Source organism: Siphateles boraxobius, unplaced genomic scaffold (assembly GCF_051911475.1).
Source record: "Siphateles boraxobius isolate OS27281-9 unplaced genomic scaffold, OSU_SipBor_1 61, whole genome shotgun sequence".
Lineage (NCBI taxonomy): Eukaryota > Metazoa > Chordata > Actinopteri > Cypriniformes > Leuciscidae > Siphateles > Siphateles boraxobius.
The window spans coordinates 2,227,650-2,248,158 of NW_027509188.1; positions in this window are offsets into that span (position 1 = coordinate 2,227,650).

Sequence of the window (20,509 nt, forward strand, 5' to 3'; positions counted from 1 at the left end):
TGTTTAGCTTAACACAAAAGGAAAAATGTGCAGACATGGCAGTTGTGCTGGCTAGAATAAAGAAATGTACATAGACTGTTATATTGTATGCTGAAGGAGAAAGATATCCTAACAGTCGCCTATACAGAAATTGAACAAATTTACTGCAAATACAAAAATATGTCAGCAAATTAAGTAGTGGTGCTGTGAGATCCAAATTTAATATCTTGTATGGCTTCCATGAGCTTGAAGGACTGCATCCATGCGGTTTGGCAAGGATTCATACAATGTATTGAAGTCATCGTGAATAGCAAAGAAAGCAGTCTTGCATGCCTCCCAGAGTTCATCAATATTATTTGGTTTAGTCTTCCATGCTTCCTCTCTCATCCTACCCCACATATGCTCAATGATGTTCATGTCTGGTGACTGGGCTGGCCAATCCTGGAGCATCATCCTTCTGCAGAATTTGGCCTCTTTTATGGTTGGGAATATAAGAGGTAGCTAAGATTTCTTGGTATTTTAGACTATTGATGTTGCCTTCCACCCTGCCGATCTCTCGCACACCCCCATACTGGATGTAACCCCAGAACCATGATTTTTCCGCCACCAAACTTCACTGTTTTCTGGGTGAATCTCGGATCCATGCGGGCTCCAGTAGGTCTACTGCAATATTTGCGGCGACTGTGGTGTAATTCAACAGAAGATTTATCCGAAAAATCCACCTTCTTCCACTTTTCCAGCGTCTATCCTTTTAGCAGGCTGTGGGCCTTGGCAAATGCCACACGGATTTTCAATTGTCTTTTGTTTAGTGCTGGCTTCTGGGCACTGATTCGACCATGGAGGCCATTTCGAGACAGAATCCGACAAACTGTTCTGGTTGACACAGGGACATCAGGTGACCAGGTCTCGTGGAGCTCTGCTGCAGTGGAAAATGGGCTGGCCTTGGATTTTCGAGCCAACAAACGGTCCTCTCGAGCGGTTGTCTTGCGGGGTCTGTCTGACCTGGGCTTGTCAAAAATTTCTCCAGTGTCTTCAGATGTTTTTTTTATCCTCTGTACTTGACGCTGAGACACATTGAAGGTGTCTGCCACATCAGCAGTGGATCTGGTCTTCAGCCTCTTGATAATCAAAACTTTAGTCTCAGGGTGAATCTTAGGCATGTTTGCAGAGGTCTAGTTGCAGTTGATGTGAATGTCTAGTGTACTGGGGTTGTTTTTATACACACCTGAGACCTAATTGATCCATTATTAGTCACAGGTGAAGCTCATATGACAAGGCGACAACACTTATGTCTTTGCACAAATTGACTCAATGGGCTTTACCAAGCTGTTAATATTAGAACAGTTTCGTTTTGCACTGAAACATTATTACAAAAACTGTTGGGATTAAAATGCCATTTCTTGTTAAAAAATCTTGATTAGAAATATATTTCAGCGGCACTTCAGGTCAACTTGTACACAAGCGACAAGACTTTTGTCAGGGAGTGTATATCACTTAGAAATAATTAAATACAAAATGAATGCTAATTATTAAGATTGATGTGGTTTGGAATTGATAAAATGTGCTAAGAAATATTATGATCAGAAAATCAACTTGCACAATAATTATGCATGCACTGAATATGCAAAGGTAAGGTAAAGGTAAATTTGGTAGGTGTACATTAAGTGTAAGTGTAAGTCTAATTATGCTATCACCTGATATGAGGAATAAGGTAGGTAAACATTAAGAGTAATAATAATAATAAATGTTTTTTAAACAAGACAAGTTTAGAAATTTCTAAGTAAATGAGCTCATCAGTGCATATGTTTTGTCTCAGGTGGAAAATGCTGTGTCCAGTGGGCTCACTGGCATTGCCTGCACAGATGAGCATCAGCTCTGGAATGTGGGGACCCGGAGGAACCTTTGCCCGAAGCGCTTAATGGACATCACCTTTTCCCACCACCGAGCTACTGATGTAGTGACGCCAGAGGTAATGCCCAAAAATGTCCCTCTGCCTCCCACTCCTCCATTTTGCACCCAGGGTGAGCTGAGAGAGGCTCTCAAGCATCTTCGACTGCTTGTGTCAAGCCTTGTGCACAAATGTCTGAGTGCTGCGGAGAGACAGGAGCCAGAACAGCCTACATCCTCAACACATGTTGACAATGATGGCACCAACATCTGCCAGAGGTGCATGTTGTTTTATGACAGTTTTGTGGCCATTGATCCGAACATCGGAGCGTGTAACTCTTGAGCAGAGTTCCTCTCACTTGTGTTATGACTCTCGTAAGGTTAGAATCACTGCAAGCACAGCAAAGAAAGTCCCCATCAGTCTCAACCCTGAGACCTTTCTCAGAGAGCACCTCTACCCCAGGTTCCATGGGAATGCGGTAACTCACCATGGCTTAGAAAGCGAGGCATCTGCCATACAGTGGCTAGAGGGTTGTGGAGGGTTGCACAGTCAGCCGCAGAGGCACAGTCGTGTGTGCTAGCGAGCCCTGGCTGTCAGCAAGCCCTGATGGAGTTTTGAACTCAGAGGAACAACTGGAGATCAAATGCCCTCTCCTTAAAAGTGATGAGTCTCTAGAGGACCTGTTCAGAAGTCAGAGGTATGATGTGAAGATGGTGGAGGGGACACCTCAGCTGCAGCCAAATGGTCCACGGGGCTTCTATGTGCAAGTGCAGCTTGGCATGTTCTGTACAGGGCTGAGGGCCTGTAAGCTGCTCATCTGGGTTCCATCACAACAAGTTCTACTACAAGACCCATACAATGAGCAATTATGTGCCAAGACTGTAGCTAGACTAAAAGCCTTTTATTTTAAGCATATGCTCCCTCATGTGTCAGATGAGTTACTTGAGATATGAGATACTTGCAGCTTTGTAAATAAGCAGGAATGAGAATAATTAAGGCCTGTTCACACCGGGATGAATTTCGCGCGCGATATTCGTCAACGTTTAACGCCTCGTGATTAAACAAAGGGCACCAATGTAAGTGTGCACACCGACGCGAAAAACGGCACGTGTAAAAGCGTAATTTTTTTGCGCCTCGGGTTCGTTTTTTTGGTTTGACGGGCCGCTTCAAAAACTATCCTACCAATGAGATTGGCGCTTTTGGTCACGTGTCTGGAGCTTCTGAAGTTACAGTAAAACACAACTTGGGGGCGCTCAAACACAAAACAGTCTTGCCGAGCACACATACGTAGCGCGAAGAAGATAAACGCCAAGTAGCGTCTACACACTGCCGGGAAGAAGACGAGGAAGATGCAACGCAAGATATCTATGGGCAAGATAAATGTTGATTTGCTGGTCTCGTTGGTCTTGGAGCATAAAGTGCTAGATGATAAACGCGACAGCGACTACAAAAATATCGACAAGAGACCTGCTATGGAGTGGTATTGCAGAGCAAATGGGCCTTGATGGTGAGTTTCATTTCACTTAACTGTCTTTCATGTACATAGTGTGACGGATTCGGGATGAACCGCACAATTTAATTATGTATAGATATATATATCTATCTATATAATTCAATGAAAATGCAGGAGCCAATCGGGAGAAAGGTGTGGAGGAAATAAACGAATAAAAGCGGAAGTGGAAGGAGCAGCGGGAGAGATTAATGTGTTGAGTTGCATTGAGTGTGCGGAAACAAATAGAGGCTGCAGAGTCTAGTCGCGGGAAGAGTTGAATGTAACATGATTACCTGTAACCGGGCTGGCTTTCGGAACTTAAAGGCAGAGACTACAGAGCGCTTGTTTTGTTGCTGTATACGGAACGTTGCCAGGCACGAACGCCGAAAAAGTTCCGGTTCCCTCCCGAGACTGTAGGCTGACTGAGCGTCTGTTCCTGAGTTACCAACCACCTGGAGTGTGTTGCTGAATCCAACCGTGGGCATTTTACCTCGATGCGTGTTCGGGTTCAGTGGACAAAGAGGGATTATTTCGTTTTCGGATCTACTCCTCCCTTTGGTGTTTCCTAGACTGTCGACTCACCGCAGCTACTCATTAAAGACAAGCACTTCTCTGACTACAAACGCAAGCTTCCCTGCGCAGAGCATTTGCACATTTGCACACACCCACCAACACACGCAAAAACACATATTACTCACTGCAAAAGCTTGTTTTGTTTATTTGTCTTGTTTCCTTTTTGGGGGAGAACCTGATGGTTTTGAACTGTTTTTTTTTTTTTTTTTGATTATTGAAACAAAGTGTTTGTCTTTTTGAGTATCTAATTAACAGACTTTTTTTTTGAACAAATAATCTCTGACAACGCACCGTATCAAAAGACTTTTGACTTGGGTGTTTGAGACCAGTTGTGTATTTGCATTGATTCTTCTTGTGAACATATGTTTTTTTCTTTTCTGTTTTGCTACTTGAATATTAAAATTTGTTATTGAATCTATTTTGTGTGAGCGAATTTCATTGCTTTATCTAACTAATATTGTGTAATTGGTGGTTAGTAGTCTGGGTTAATTTATTATATTTAATTATTTTGGTTGTTTTAATTCTGCCTGGCGCCCGAATTTGCTTAAGTTATTTTAAGGAATTTATTTCCAAATAAAATTAAAGCAGCCACCGTTACATAAGTGGCGCCCGAACAGGGACTTGAAAATAATTGAGTGAATAATTCTGAAAGTGTATGTTCACTGACAATTTTTTGGTGTTTTTGCATTGAGTAATTCAAGGAATTGGGAAATTTAGCATTTTTGAGTGAAGTGTGGAAATCTTGTTAATTTGCCAAACCTGTGAACCTCCTGAAAATAGGGATTTTTTTTCCCCACATTCTTTATGGAATTACAGTGAGTAGCACATTTGAACTGAAACCTATTATATGTTGATTGGTGATCTTGTACTAATTACCCTAAATTGGGTTGTTCATATTTCTGTTTTTTGATTGACTTGTTGGACAAATGCTTTAATTCTTTGAACTGTTTGAAATGTGAACTATAAGTGTGCTATTGAAGGGGCAATGTAAAATTGTATCAATTCATTGACATATACAACACTGACAACACCCTTTTATTTCAACATTTATTGATAACATTTCCTTTACATAATCATGGCGGAGCACCCTCCTCCTTCCTCAACTTTTATTGAAATGGAGGTTCCGGATGTGGCCACCCCTAATTGGCTACCTGTGCACCGTCAGGCTCCTCAGGAATCCTATGTTCCTACCTTTTGCCATACACCACCAGCCGCATTGCTCAGACAGGAGCCCAGGTGCAGTTTGCATCCCCACCATTAGGTGGCAGCACTCCAGCTCAATCTTTTCCCTGGGAACAGAAACCTCCAGAACCCATGCAATTATGCACACCATCATCTCCAATATTATTCCCAGCTGCTGCTTCTCCACCACCGTCTTCATCTTCAGGGGCACAGTATGATCTGCCTAGAACTCTTCCAACACCTGGAAAAGGGATTGGTCAACTTACTGCACAAGCTCAAGTTAACTGGGACCAGTTGCATGATTTCATGACTGCACAAGAGAGAGCTGTAACGGAACTCTCCAAGGACTTAAAGTCAAATTTATCCAGCTGTGAGAGTCAGATCACGAAACTTGCTGGAAAGATGGAGGACATTAAGCAGCAAGTCTCCACTATCTTATCTATAAACCAGCAACAAGCTGAAACTGAGTCAGATCAGACAATTAAAGCGGTGAAAATGATGATTACTACAGAACTCCAAGAAGTAGAGACTACAATAGTGTCAGAAGTGCGCAATGTGGTGCAGCAGGTACACTCTGAGATTCAGCAAGACATTCAAGCAGTTCAACAGCACTTTCAGAAGGATTATGATCAACTGTTGAAAAAAAGTAGTTCATTGACCTTACTCATTGACAAATTGTCCATAAACATGAAAGAATTGCAAACTAAAACGGAAGCAAAGTTTGAGACTCAGGAAAAAATGCTGACTGATCTGGGTAATAAAAGTAGTACTCTTCATGATTCCTTCCCTCCAGCACCAGTAACTCCTCCAGCAGCCCCTACTTCTGCTACTTCTGTTGCTAAAAGTGACCACATCAAGCTAACATTTCCCACGTTTGGAAGGCCAAATGATGACCAAGATCCTTTGTTATACATGTCGCGTTGTCAAGACTTCCTTGCTGTTCATCCTCTAATGGATATTGATATCCTGGCCACCTTCAGGACAGTTTTATATGGCACTGCCCGTGATTGGTGGGAAGTAGCAAGATCATCTGTTACAACATGGAATGAGTTTCAGTCTGCTTTTCTTGCTGCTTTTCTGGCTGAGTACTATGAAGATGAGTTGGCTGAACGGGTCCGCCATCGCATTCAAAAAGAAAAGGAGTCCATTCGGGATTTTGCCTTTACCTACAGAGCTATCTGTAAAAGGTGGAAACCAAGTTTAACTGAAGCAGACATTGTTAAGATGATTCTTAAAAACATAAAACCTTACCTAGCTAGTCACCTTCATAGCCATGTAACCACCGTGGAAGAGTTGGTTCGTCTTGGTCACCAGCTAGAGAAGGATCATGAACAACAGAAGCAATGTGATGGGAAAGCTGGTTCAAAAAATGTTGTAGCACCACCCAGAGGGGCTATTTCTTCCCAACCTACTGTACAATGTTGGCGATGTCAAGGACTTCACGCACCAGGTACTTGCCCTTACTTCATTCCTCCAGCCCAACAAACTCCAGGTCACCAGCCCCACAATAACAAACGAAATTTTCACTCACCCAAACCGTCTGGCCAACCTTCAAACAATTCAATGTCTTCTACAATTACAAAGAATTCTCTCACCCCTCCAGATAAGCCCAATCTAATCATTACATCTGGAAGTATATCATCTACGCCCACAAATCCTGTCATTGTACCTCAACAGTTAATTGTGCCTGTCAGTGTTTGCTCGTGGAATGGGAAAGCCATTGTGGACACGGGGGCAAGCTATACCCTCATCCATGAAACTCTCTGGAAGAACATTGCTCAAGCACCCCATGTTCTTCAACCCTGGACACTTGGACCTTTGTATCTAGCTAACGGTGAGGCAGAGGTTCCTCTTGGATGGCTGAATATCTCAATTAGAATCAGAATCAGAATCAGAATCAGAAAGAGCTTTATTGCCAAGTGTGCTTGCACACACAAGGAATTTGTTTTGGTACTGAGGCTTCCAGTGGACATATACAAATACAACATGAAACATAATACTACAAATTATAAGAATAAAAAATAAAAATATAAATATATGAGAATAAAACTATCACAGTTTGGTTTAGTCAGAATAGACATTTTCAGATTTACAGATTATGAACCTATTTACAGTGTTTTGAATATTATAAATAAATAAATCTACATATAAGTATCACCTGAGTTGTGGGATATTGCACTAAACAGTGGGAGTATTGCACTTACAGGCATATGCCTTGGGAGGAGTGTTAACTGTTCAGGAGGGAAATGGCCTGTGGGAAGAAACTGTTCCTGTGCCGAGATGTTCTTGTGGCCAGTGATCTGAGTCTCCGTCTTGACGGTAACAGTTCAAACAGGTGGTGTCCAGGGTGAGTGGAGTCTGTGATGATTTTACCTGCTCTCTTCCTCACTCTGGAAGAGTACAGGTCCTGGAGGTTTGGCAGGGGGGCACCAATAATCCTCTCCGCAGTCCGGACTGTCCGTTGTAGTCTCCTGATGTCTGATTTGGTAGCTGAACCAAACCAGACAGTGATGGAAGCGCACAAGACAGACTCAATGACGGCTGAGTAGAACTGAATCAGCAGATCCTGTGGCAGGTTGAACTTCCTCAGCTGGCGAAGGAAGTACAGTCTCTGCTGGGCCTTTTTCACAGTGGAGTCAATGTGATTGTCCCACTTCAGGTCCTGAGAGATGGTCTGTAGTCATTAAGTCCAGTGATTTTGGGTTTTTTGGGGACAGGAATGTTAGTGGAGCGTTTGAAGCAGCAGGGAACTTCACACTGCTCCAATGATCTGTTGAAGATCTGCGTGAAGACCGGGGCCAGTTGGTCAGCGCAGGCTTTTAAACAAGCAGATGAGATGCCGTCTGGGCCTGAGGCTTTCCTAGTCTTCTGTTTTTTGAAGACTCGGCTCACGTCCTCCACACAGACCTTAAGCTCAGGTTGGATGGCAGGAGGGGGGAGTGATAATTGGAGAACAGGAGGTGATGCTGAATGTGTGAAGTGCAGATCAGACCGGGTGTGTGGTGTGAATGAGGGCTTTTCAAACCGGCAGTAAAATGAATTTAAATCGTCAGCCAGGTGTTGATTGTCCACAGATCGAGGGGATGGTGACTTGTAGTTGGTAATGTTCCTCAGGCCATTCCAGACTGATGATGGGTCGTTGGATGAAAACTGGTTTTTCAGTTTATCAGAGTAGTTCCTTTTAGCAACTCTGATCTCCTTTGTCAATCTGTTTCTGGCCTGGTTATACAAGATTTTATCCCCACTTCTGTAAGCATCCTCTTTGGCATGACGAAGGTGTTTGAGTTTCCCAGTAAACCATGGTTTATCATTAGTGAATGATAAGAATGTCCTGGTAGGAATGCATGTATCCTCACAGAAACTTATATATGATGTTACAGTATCTGTGAGCTCATCCAGATCATTGGTAGCAGCTTCAAAAACAGTCCAATCAGTGCAATCAAAGCAGGCCTGTAGATTCTGCTCTGCTTCATTAGTCCATCTTTTCACAGTCCTTATTCCAGGTTTAGCTGATTTCAGTTTCTGCCTGTAGGTCGGTATGAGATGAACCAAACAGTGATCAGAGAGCCCCAAAGCTGCCCGTGGGACGGAGTGATACGCATTCCTTATTGTGGTGTAGCAGTGGTCCAGTATATTACTGTCTCTGGTGGGACATGTAACGTGCTGTCTGTATTTTGGTAGTTCACGGGAAAGATTTGCTTTGTTAAAATCCCCAAGAATGATTAAAAGAGAGTCTGGGTACCTTTGTTCCGTTTCAGATATTTGTTCAGCCAGCTGTTGTAGCGCCGCGCTCGCGCACGCGTCTGGAGGGATGTAAACATTCACGAGAATGAAAGAGGAAAATTCCCGAGGCGAGTAGAAGGGTTTACAGTTTATGAAATGTGCCTCTAAATTAGGAGAGCACATCTTCTTCAGTGTTGTTACATCTGAACACCAACTTTCGTTAATGTAGAAACACAATCCACCACCTCTCGTTTTCCCCGTTAGCTCCGCGATGCGATCCGCTCGGAACAGCTGGAAGCCCGGCAGATGTATTGCGTTGTCCGGTATGGCTTCACTCAGCCAGGTTTCAGTGAAGCACAAAGCAGCAGAGTTTAAAAAATCCTTGTTAGTGTGGGTGAGGAGAAGAAGTTCATCCGTTTTGTTAGGAAGGGATCGGAGATTCGCGAGATGAATGCTGGTGAGTGCAGTGCGCAGGCCGCGCTCGCGGAGTTTAACCAGCGCGCCGGCTCGCTTCCCGCGTTTGCGTCTGAACGCGCGTTTGAACAACAACGCTGCCCCTCCGACGAGAATGTCCAGCAAAACGTCCGAATAATCAAAAACTGTAGAAAAGGTTTCTGGTGTGTGTTTCCTAATGTCCAGTAGTTCGTCTTTGGTGAAACTGATAGGAAAAGAATGACTAAACGCAGAACAAACGAACAAAAACAACACAATAGCTGGAGAGCTCCACTCCGAGGCAGCCATCCGCGGCGCCATCTTGGATTCTTAGTCACATTGGATTATTGGATTACACATGGATTAACCTCCATGACAACGTGTTTACCATACCAGCTGCAGTTCTACCACCAAAAGCTCTGTCATATGCAGTAGTCCTGGGGCTGGTTTTTATCTTCTTCAGTGGTTTACAATTAAATGTAATTGATAAAAAGTATACTTTCAAATCTACCCCTGATGTGGAATACCCATTCCAGCCAGGACGTGCAAGTGTACCTGAGAACAGACCCAGATCCAGAAAAGGGATTGTAGCAATGTTCAGGGAAGAAGGAGGCGGGAACCGGCGAACATTTAACAATAAACTTTATTTAAAATAAAACAAACAAACTAAAATACCGCCAGCAGCCCCTCGCGGACGACTGCTGGCTTACCCAAACTAAAACATAACGGCCAGCAGCCCCTCGCGGACGACTGCTGGCTAAAATAAAACACAAATACAAAAACACAACTAAAATCAGGCCTGTTCCTCTCTCGATCATCAACGTCGTCGCTCCTCCTTTATGCTTCCGGTCCTCCGTGAGAGATGCGAGACCGGTGTGCTCACAGGTGTTGCTCATTATCAATCGCACCACCGGCCTCGCGCCATTCTCTCACGTCCCTCGGCCGTCCTGTTCGCCACATACCCCCATCGCCCCTCACAGGCCGGGGGGTACCCACGAGCCTGTGCCTACTCCCCCCCCGGCGGCGGCGATCCCTGGGGGGTATGGACCGACAAGCCGAGGGAAATGGAGACGGAAGCATGAGGAGCGACAGATCGAGAGAGGGGAGAGAGGAAAAAAAAAAAAAAAAAAAATGGTCCGGTTCCCACAACGCGCTGCCATCTGGTCCCCCACCAGCTGGGCGATCTCCTCCGCGGTGCCTGGCGGTGACGCTGGATGGCCCTCGGTGGACGGTTCGACGCTCCTCCGCCGCCCGGTGGACGGCGACGGCTCCTCGGGTGCCTTGGGCAGACGGTAGGAGTCCCCCGCTCCCTGCACCTCCCCTTCTCTGGTGGACGGCAGCAGGCTCCGGCCCACGGCGAGCGGCGGCGACTCCTCCTCTCCCTCCCGGATGGCAGCCGCCCCTCCAATACACAGGCGGCCGGCAGCGAGCTCGACCGTCCAACCGGCAACTCTCTCCAGCGCACCGCCTCGAGCGTCCATGGCCGCGAGTCCCCCGCTCCCTGCTCCTCCCCTTCTGGCGGATGGCAGCAGGCTCCGGCCCACGGCGAGCGGCGGCGACTCGCGCACCATGCTCGATGACACCGCGGATTCCCCACAGCGGCGAGGACTCTCTGACAGCGCGTTCCTCCCTCTTCCCGGGTTTCGGCACCAGTGTAGCAATGTTCAGGGAAGAAGGAGGCGGGAACCGGCGAACATTTAACAATAAACTTTATTTAAAATAAAACAAACAAACTAAAATACCGCCAGCAGCCCCTCGCGGACGACTGCTGGCTTACCCAAACTAAAACATAACGGCCAGCAGCCCCTCGCGGACGACTGCTGGCTAAAATAAAACACAAATACAAAAACACAACTAAAATCAGGCCTGTTCCTCTCTCGATCATCAACGTCGTCGCTCCTCCTTTATGCTTCCGCTCCTCCGTGAGAGATGCGAGACCGGTGTGCTCACAGGTGTTGCTCATTATCAATCGCACCACCGGCCTCGCGCCATTCTCTCACGTCCCTCGGCCGTCCTGTTCGCCACAGGGATGCATCAAGGGAATACAAACCAAAGTGTCTCTCTCTTGAGTTCAATTCCTCCTCCTCAACCCAAATTTACATTCAGCACCGATGACATGGATATCCAAAATTTTATTGACCGTGCTGTAAATGAATCCCACTTACAGGCTGATGGAAAGTGCCAGCTACGTCAAGTCCTGGAAGCAAATCCACAGGTGTGTGCGCTCAGACCAGGTCGCACTGATGTTCTCCAACATCGTATTTACCTCACCCAGCAAGTACCAATAAAGCAGTGACCATATCAAATGTCCCCTACCAAACAAGCTGTTGTGGAAAAACAACTGGATGAAATGTTAAATGCAGGCTTTGTAAAACCTTCCCATTCAGGTTGGGTCTCACCTGTCGTCCTTGTCCCCAAAAAAGACAGGAGTCTAAGGTTTTGTGTTGACTACCGCAAGGTAAATGCTATTACGGAAAGTGATGCATACCCACTGCCAAATATAGCAGAAATCTTGGAATCACTTTCTGGAGCTGCTATTTTTTCCACGATTGACCTGAATAGCGGTTACTGGCAGGTGACCATGGACCCTGAAAGTACAGCTCAAACGGCATTTATTACACCATTGGGATTATTTCAGTTTAATGTTATGCCATTTGGACTGAAAAACGCCCCAGCTACCTTCCAAAGATTAATGGAAACGGTTTTGGGTGAACTACGTGGTCAAAATTGCTTTGTGTATATAGATGACATTATCATCTATTCTCCAACGATTGAACAGCACTTCCTTGACCTCCAAAGTGTTCTCCACAAGCTGCAAAAGGCTGGTCTAACTATCAATCTTAAGAAAAGCAAATTCTGTCTGCAGGAATTAATATTCCTGGGTCATGTTGTGAGTATTCAAGGCATCTCCGCTGATCCCAGCAAGGTTGAGGTTATTTGCTCTTACCCAGTCCCAAGAAACCTCAAGGAGGTCCAGCGATTCCTTGGTTTAGCCGGATGGTACGACCGGTTTGTCCCACACTTTTCCCAGATCGCTGAACCTCTCAATTCCCTGAAAAAGAAAGGCAGAGTTTTTCAGTGGACACTGCAATGTCAGCAGGCTTTTGAGCAACTCAAAATAAGCTTGATGACACCACCCATTTTGGGACACCCAAATTTACAACACCCTTTCATTGTCTACACAGATGCTAGTGAGACTGGTTTGGGTGCTGTATTGACACAGAGGCATCATGGGAAAGAGGAAGTCATGGCTTATGCTAGCAGAGCTTTGAACAAAGCTGAAGTAAATTACTCAGCCACAGAAAAAGAATGCTTGGCAGTAGTGTGGGCTCTGGAGAAGTGGCAGCATTATCTGGAACACAAGTTGTTTACTGTTGTTACTGACCACTCTGCACTGCAGTGGGTGATGGGACCCACCAAGACCTCAAGTCGTTTAATCAGATGGGCCCTGCGACTGCAGAGATTCGACTTCATTGTCGAATACCGAAAAGGAAAGCTAAATGTAGCACCTGACGCTCTCTCTCGAATTCCCATCAGTGTTGGTTGCAATTTGTACGCCAACCACAAGGAGCCTGAGGATCTCCCAGTCTCTCTGCATACAATCTGGGAAGAACAACATAAAGACTCAGTAATCATGAAAATATTGCAGACCATGGCAGAGGGTGATGTCAACCCGAAAGAACAATATGAGGTACTGGAAGACAAGCTTTACCGCAAAACTCATCTGGCTGACAACCAGCTACACTATCGTGTTTGTGTCCCTAGTACCCTCATTCCACAGATCCTTCAATATTATCATGCCAGCCCCTTGAGTGGCCATGGAGGAATATATAAGACATATAAAATAATTCAAGAAGTGGTTTATTGGCCAAGGATGTGGAGTGATGTCAAGAAGTGGGTAAGGAACTGCGTAAAATGTCAACAACTTAAGAGTGACAATCAAAAACTTGCTGGAAAAATGCAACACACCACTGTCACTCACCCCAACGAAATGCTTGGTGTGGACATAATGGGACCCTTGCCGTGCAGTTCCAACCGAAATAGTTATGTCTTAGTGTTTGTTGATTACTTCACTCGCTGGGTTGAGATGTTCCCCATGCGAAATTCCACTGCCAAACAATTGCTGCCATTTTCAAGAAGGAAATCTTGACCAGATGGGGTGTGCCTGATTTTCTGCTGTCCGATCGAGGTACGCAATTCGTGTCGTCTGTATTTAAGGAGGTCTGTGAAAAATGGAAGGTAACACCTAAACTGACTACTGCATACCATCCTCAGACCAATATGACTGAGAGAGTCAATTGAACCCTTAAATTCATGATTGCTGCATACCTGGATGAAAATCATAACCACTGGGATCAATATTTACCAGAGTTCAGATTTGCCATTAATTCTGCTGTCCAAGAGACCATAGGAATGACCCCAGCTGAACTGCAACTGGGAAGAAAGCTGCAGGGTCCAATGGACAAACTTCTCCATGGAAAAAACCTCACTCCGGACGTGCCAACATACGATGTTGTTCATTGTCTAACCCAGCTTCAATCCAAAGCTATAGAAAACAGCAAAAAAGCTCATGTTCGACAAACAAGAAACTACAACAAACACAGACGGGAGTTAACATTTAAAGATCAAGACCGTGTGTGGATAAGGAACCTTCCACAGTCTAGCGCAAAGGCTAAATTCCCTGCTAAGCTAGCTGTGAAATGGAAAGGCCCTTATCGTGTAATAAAACAACTGGGTCCACTTAATTATCGTGTAGCACTGGAGAGTACTGGGGAAGATGTTCGCAGAACCCATGTGTGTAATATGAAACCGTGCTACCCGACAGCTGAAGAATTAGAGTCCCAAAGCAAGGAAAAACTCCTAAAAATATTCCAGGACACCTCTGATGAGGAAAATGAGTTTCAAGGATTTTAAACCCTCATAAATTTCCAACCATAGGTTGTTTTCTCAAGGGAGGGGGAATGTGACGGATTCGGGATGAACCGCTCAATTTAATTATGTATAGATATATATATATATATATCTATATAATTCAATGAAAATGCAGGAGCCAATCGGGAGAAAGGTGTGGAGGAAATAAACGAATAAAAGCGGAAGTGGAAGGAGCGGCGGGAGAGATTAATGTGTTGAGTTGCATTGAGTGTGCAGAAATAAATAGAGGCTGCAGAGTCTAGTCGTGGGAAGAGTGTAATGTAACATGATTACCTGTAACCGGGCTGGCTTTCGGAACTTTAAGGCAGAGACTACAGAGCGCTTGTTTTGTTGCTGTGTACGGAACGTTGCCAGGCACGAACGCCGAAAAAGTTCCGGTTCCCTCCCGAGACTGTAGGCTGACTGAGCGTCTGTTCCTGAGTTACCGAAACCACCTGGAGTGTGTTGCTGAATCCAACCGTGGGCATTTTACCTCGATGCGTGTTCGGGTTCAGTGGACAAAGAGGGATTATTTCGTTTTCGGATCTACTCCTCCCTTTGGTGTTTCCTAGACTGTCGACTCACCGCAGGTACTCATTAAAGACAAGCACTTCTCTGACTACAAACGCAAGCTTCCCTGCGCAGAGCATTTGCACATTTGCACACACACACACCCACCAACACACGCAAAAACACATATTACTCACTGCTAAAGCTTGTTTTTGGTGGTTTTGAACTGTTTTGTTTTTTTTTTGATTATTGAAACAAAGTGTTTTTCTTTTTGAGTATCTAATTAATGGACTTTTTTTTTGAACAAATAATCTCTGACAACGCACTTTATCAAAAGACTTTTGACTTGGGTGTTTGAGACCAGTTGTGTATTTGCATTGATTCTTCTTGTGAACATATTTTTTTTTCTTTTCTGTTTTGCTACTTGAATATTACAATTTGTTATTGAATCTATTTTGTGTGAGCGAATTTCATTACTTTATCTAACTAATATTGTGTAATTGGTGGTTAGTAGTCTGGGTTAATTTATTATATTTAATTATTTTGGTTGATTTAATTCTGCCTGGCGCCCGAATTTGCTTAAGTTATTTTAAGGAATTTATTTCCAAATAAAATTAAGGCAGCCACCGTTACAATAGGCTTGTAACTTTTTCCCACAAACGTTTGACAATCACCATTTGTGTGCTGTAGTGGAGGAGGTAAAACAGAAATGGAAAAGCCTGCGAGATACATATACAAGAAAAAAGTGTGAAGATGATTGCCGAAGTGGACAGGCTGCTAAAAACAAGAAGCCGTGGAAATTTATGAAGGTCATGGAGTTTCTCGCAACTTCAACTGAATTTCGAAGGTATTATCATTAGAACATTACAATACATAGCTGTGTGAGCTATACTATAATGCATTGACAATGACAATTAAACATTGTTTAACATGATATCATTGCATGTTCCCTGTTCACCATGCGATCACTACTCTAGTTCAATATATTAGTTTGTGTTCAGTGTATTGCTAACCTCTGCTGAAATTTTGTTGCCAGACATATGGTACATTAAAATTAGCATGAACCTAAACTACATTAGTAATTAAACATTAAGCTCTTGAGTATTTTGTCAAGATGGGTATGAAGTGTGGCATGGGCCACAGTGTGAGTTTGATATTCTGATGTAAACTGAATTTGTCTTTACAGTGTTTACAGCAATATTGCTCCTGAAAATATGGATGAAGGGGTTGACCAAGTGGTGGTCCGAAAAGAAGTGAGCGACAGTGAAGAAGCACCAGCAAGCACGTCTCCAGGAACATCCTTCTCCGGCCCAACTGTAACAAGGTGTACTGTAAACAAAAGAAAACGGCCAGAGACACCAGACTTCCTTGACCGGTACCACTTATCCAAAGAAGCCAGGGAAAGTGAGAAAGAGGAACGCAGAAGAGAGAAAGAGGAGCGCAGAGAGCAAAGAAGAGAGCAACAAAATGATGATAATTACTTGTTTGCTCTTGGCTTGATACCAGCACTAAGGAGATTGTCCCAAGTCGTACAGTCTTCTGTCAAATTAAAAATACATCAGCTGTTGCATGATGCTGAGTTTGGCCAGGCCGCTTCTGCTTTTTTTCCTCAGCAGTCGCCGCTGTCCTATCATCAGGTCACCCCGCAGACCCCAACAAACTATGGCTGCTCTACAACTTGGCTACCCTAATAGATGTTTATTATATGCATTGTTGCATTTGCACTAACGTTTGCTTGAACTATTGTTAATGTGACTTATTTGCACTGCTGTTTTATATATATATATATGCCATTGTATTTCTATTTTTATTTACATTCAAGAAATAGTTGAATGTGTATGAGCACTACTGTTCACTTGCACTACAGTCATTGTGACTTATTTGCACTACCTTTTCTGACTCCCTTTTTTACTTTGTGATTATTGCAACTTGTAGTTCATTAAAAAAAAAGTTTAATTTTTCCAAAAGAAATTGTGCATAAGTGACTAACTTGAAATTAATGTAACATATTTTGGGATTTGACATATATTTGTACATCTTGACCTCTTATTAAAAATAGCTATGTGCCTAATTACGGAGTCACTGCATTTAAGTTATCAATCTACAGGAACATAACTATTTTGGGCACAGCCATGTGCAGGGAATGAGAAGATTTTAAAGAAAATGCTTGTAAAAATGTTTATTACAAATACACATTTTCAAAATCACAACATAAATTTAGCTGTAAATAAGTATATGTTGAAGTGACCAAATACTTTACATTTAGCAAAACTCTATGCTTTAACTTTGATAGAATACATTTAATTTGCTGTGGTGAGTGCTGGCATATTAATTAATGAACAATCAGATGCAATAGATTTGATAGTGTATTCAAGTTCACAGAAATTGTATATATACACATACACTAGCGGTTTTCACAATGGGGAATGTAATGAACATGGCTCAAATTTACAGTTTGATTTTATCTGTTCCCCAGACCATGGTTCACATGGTCATACTGCCAAGCATCTTCTCCTGCGGGTGAGTTGAAGTACACTTTGTACAGTTCTATGAAATTTTGTGCTTCCACAGATGCCCGCTGCCCCCTACAATGTTCAAAGCCTTGTAGTGCTTGCTCACAATCTTGGTCTTCCTCTGCGGCATGATTCTGGCCGTTTCCTTTCGGGCGCAAATAATTACACAATACACAAGCAGCTTTGACAACTTTGTCAACAACACTTGGTTGAACCTGTAAAGTTCTTCGGAAAACCCGGAAGCGTTGACCGAGTAGGCCAAACAAATTTTCAGAGATGCGCCGTGCCCGAGACAAACGGTAATTGAAAATTCTCTTGTCTGTGGGGAGGCGGCATCCAGGGTATGGCCGGAGGAGAAATGGTTTCAGCGGAAAAGCTTAATCAGCCACAATGACCTGGGGTGCTTCTCATTTCTTATTTGTGGATCCTCGTTTCCTTTCCTCGCTACCTTTCCTAGCGTCTCAGCTCCACCCCCGTTGTCACATGCCTGTCCTGTCTTGTGTTGCACATGGGTGTTTGTTATGTTGTGCCATGTGCTGTTTTGATTGTTGATCCCTCCCCCTCGTTATCTGATTAGTGTTTGAGTTGTTCCACCTGTCCCCTCTTGATTTGTTCCCTTTTTAAGTCTCCTCTTGTTTGCAGTCTTTGTCGGTTCATTGTCAGATGTTTCCTGGTTTGGTCTGCGTGTTTTTAGTCAGTGTTTGTTTTGCGTATTCAGTTTTTGTTCATGTTTCTTCGATTATGTTTTTCCCCCTTGTAGGTTTTTGCTTTGTGTTTTGTTTTCTTTTGTTAAATAAATTCTTATGCTGCATTTGAGTTCTCTCTCCCCTTTTGTATCGTGACAGAATGAACCGAACCACTTTGGAGGACTCAGCAGTATGGGTATCACACTGGGACAGAGATGGAGGTCGACGATTGCATGGATGACGATCTTTTGGACTGCCCGGACTATACCATCGCAACTTTTGGATCTACTCAATTTTCCAGGATCTGGCATGACGGAATGACTCCGGCCTCCAACGGACCCGGTAGAATGAACATTTTTCAGGCTCTCGCTTTTATGGCCAGTCAAAGGGAGGAGTCGGAGCGTTTGGCCAAGGTTTCGGGGAACCGCGGAGGTCGCAGGAGGGAAGGTGCCAGAGGTGAGCTCCAGAACCACTCTCCGCTTCGGCCACTCCTCGATCATCCACCGACGATCTCATCCAGCACCAAATCGGCACGTCGCCATCAGAGACGGCGGAGTAGGGGAAAGATCTCCAACCTCCCTGAGTGCCCGGAAGCCGGTCCTCAGCAGCCCGCCATTCTCCTGGAGGCCAATCCAGAGACCGTCCACGTCCCGTCTGTCCAGCGAGAGACTGTCCACGTCCCGTCTGCCTTCCTGAGCCAGGACTATCTGGAGCGGCTGGCTCGGATATTGGAGAAGCCGGTGTCCGGTGTTTCGGAGCTGAACCTAGTGTCTGTTCCTGAGCCTATGCCTGTTCCTGAGCCGGAGGCAGAGCCGGTGCCTGTTCCTGAGCCGGAGGCAGAGCCGGTGCCTGTTCCTGAGCCGGAGGCAGAGCCGGTGCCTGTTCCTGGGCCGGAGCTCATGTCGGTTCCGGACCCAGTTTTTGTGTCTGTGTTAGTGTCTGTCTTTGTGACTGTTTTTGTTCTAGTGTCTGTTCCCGAGCCGGTGTCTGTTCCTGAAAGATCTGCTCCGCCCTGGCCGCCCGAGGGGTCTGCTCCGCCCTGGCCGCCCGAGGGCTCTTCGCCGCCCTGGCCGCCCGATGGACTCTGTGTTTCTCCCACACCGCCCTATGGACTCTGTGTTTCTCCCTCACCGCCCTATGGACTCTGTGTTTCTCCCTCACCGCCCTATGGACTCTGTGTTTCTCCCTCACCGCCCTATGGACTCTCTGTTTCGCCCTGGCCGCCCGATGTTCCTGTCCCGCCCTGGTCTGTCCCTCCCGTCCCGCCCTGGTCTGTTCCTCCCGTCCCGCCCTGGTCTAGCCCTTCAGTCCCTCCTATCAGTCCCTTCCGTTCCACCCTGATGTTTCCTTCCTGCCCCGCCCTAGCCTGATGGAGCGTCTGGTAGCCGCTCCGTAGGGAGGGGGTTATGTCACATGCCTGTCCTGTCTTGTGTTGCACATGGGTGTTTGTTATGTTGTGCCATGTGCTGTTTTGATTGTTGATCCCTCCCCCTCGTTATCTGATTAGTGTTTGAGTTGTTCCACCTGTCCCCTCTTGATTTGTTCCCTTTTTAAGTCTCCTCTTGTTTGCAGTCTTTGTCGGTTCATTGTCAGATGTTTCCTGGTTTGGTCTGCGTGTTTTTAGTCAGTGTTTGTTTTGCGTATTCAGTTTTTGTTCATGTTTCTTCGATTATGTTTTTTCCCCCTTGTGGGTTTTTGCTTTGTGTTTTGTTTTCTTTTGTTAAATAAATTCTTATGCTGCATTTGAGTTCTCTCTCCCCTTTTGTATCGTGACACCCGTAGGATACGAGGGAAGGCTGCAAGGAATGAAAACGATGACGGGGAATCGAATGAAAGCTTTTTTATACATTAGAATACTTGATCACTCGAGCGTCACTTCACTGCGTCATCAGCAGCGCTCAAAGGAGCTGCCCTCATGTTGTTGAAGTATGTTTATTTAAGAATTTCATAAGAGATAACAATAAAGCAAGATACCTTGTTGAAATATTTGAGATATGTAGTTTATATAAACTGCAAAGGTAAAGAATATATTAAAATGATTGTGATCGATGTGAAGGGGGAGGAGAATTGACACGTGCGTCACGTTTAGTCGATAAAACTCTTCCGCATAGGATACACCAGTGTATCCTCGCTCATGACTCCTCTGGAAGCCTCCTCACTCCTCGATCCTCGCCTCCTCGCGGTGCAATTAGAGAATTGAGATGTCCTTCAAGATGGCTGCGCTCGATCGGGTTCCGGGTCAAAGGATGGAGGACAGAGGAATGAGGAGACGAGGAGGGATATTGAGAAGCACCCATGGTTAACTTTTCCCAGCCCAGGAGCACCTGGAAGTTCACTTGGTGGGGGAAAATTCAGTGTTCCATCTCTGAGTGCCTTTCCCAGCACAGAATTGGCAAAGATGCCTCCATCACTGTTGCTGCCATAGCTCCCCACATCAACTACCAGGAAGCTGTAATCTCTATCAACTAAGGCCAGCAATACAACAGAGAACGTACCTTTATAATTAAAGTAGAGAGAACCAGAGTTTGCAGGGGCCTGGATGTATATGTGTTTCCCATCCATGGCTCCCAAGCAGTTAGGGAACCTCCTGGTTGTACTCCTCCACATCTCTTCAGTAGGC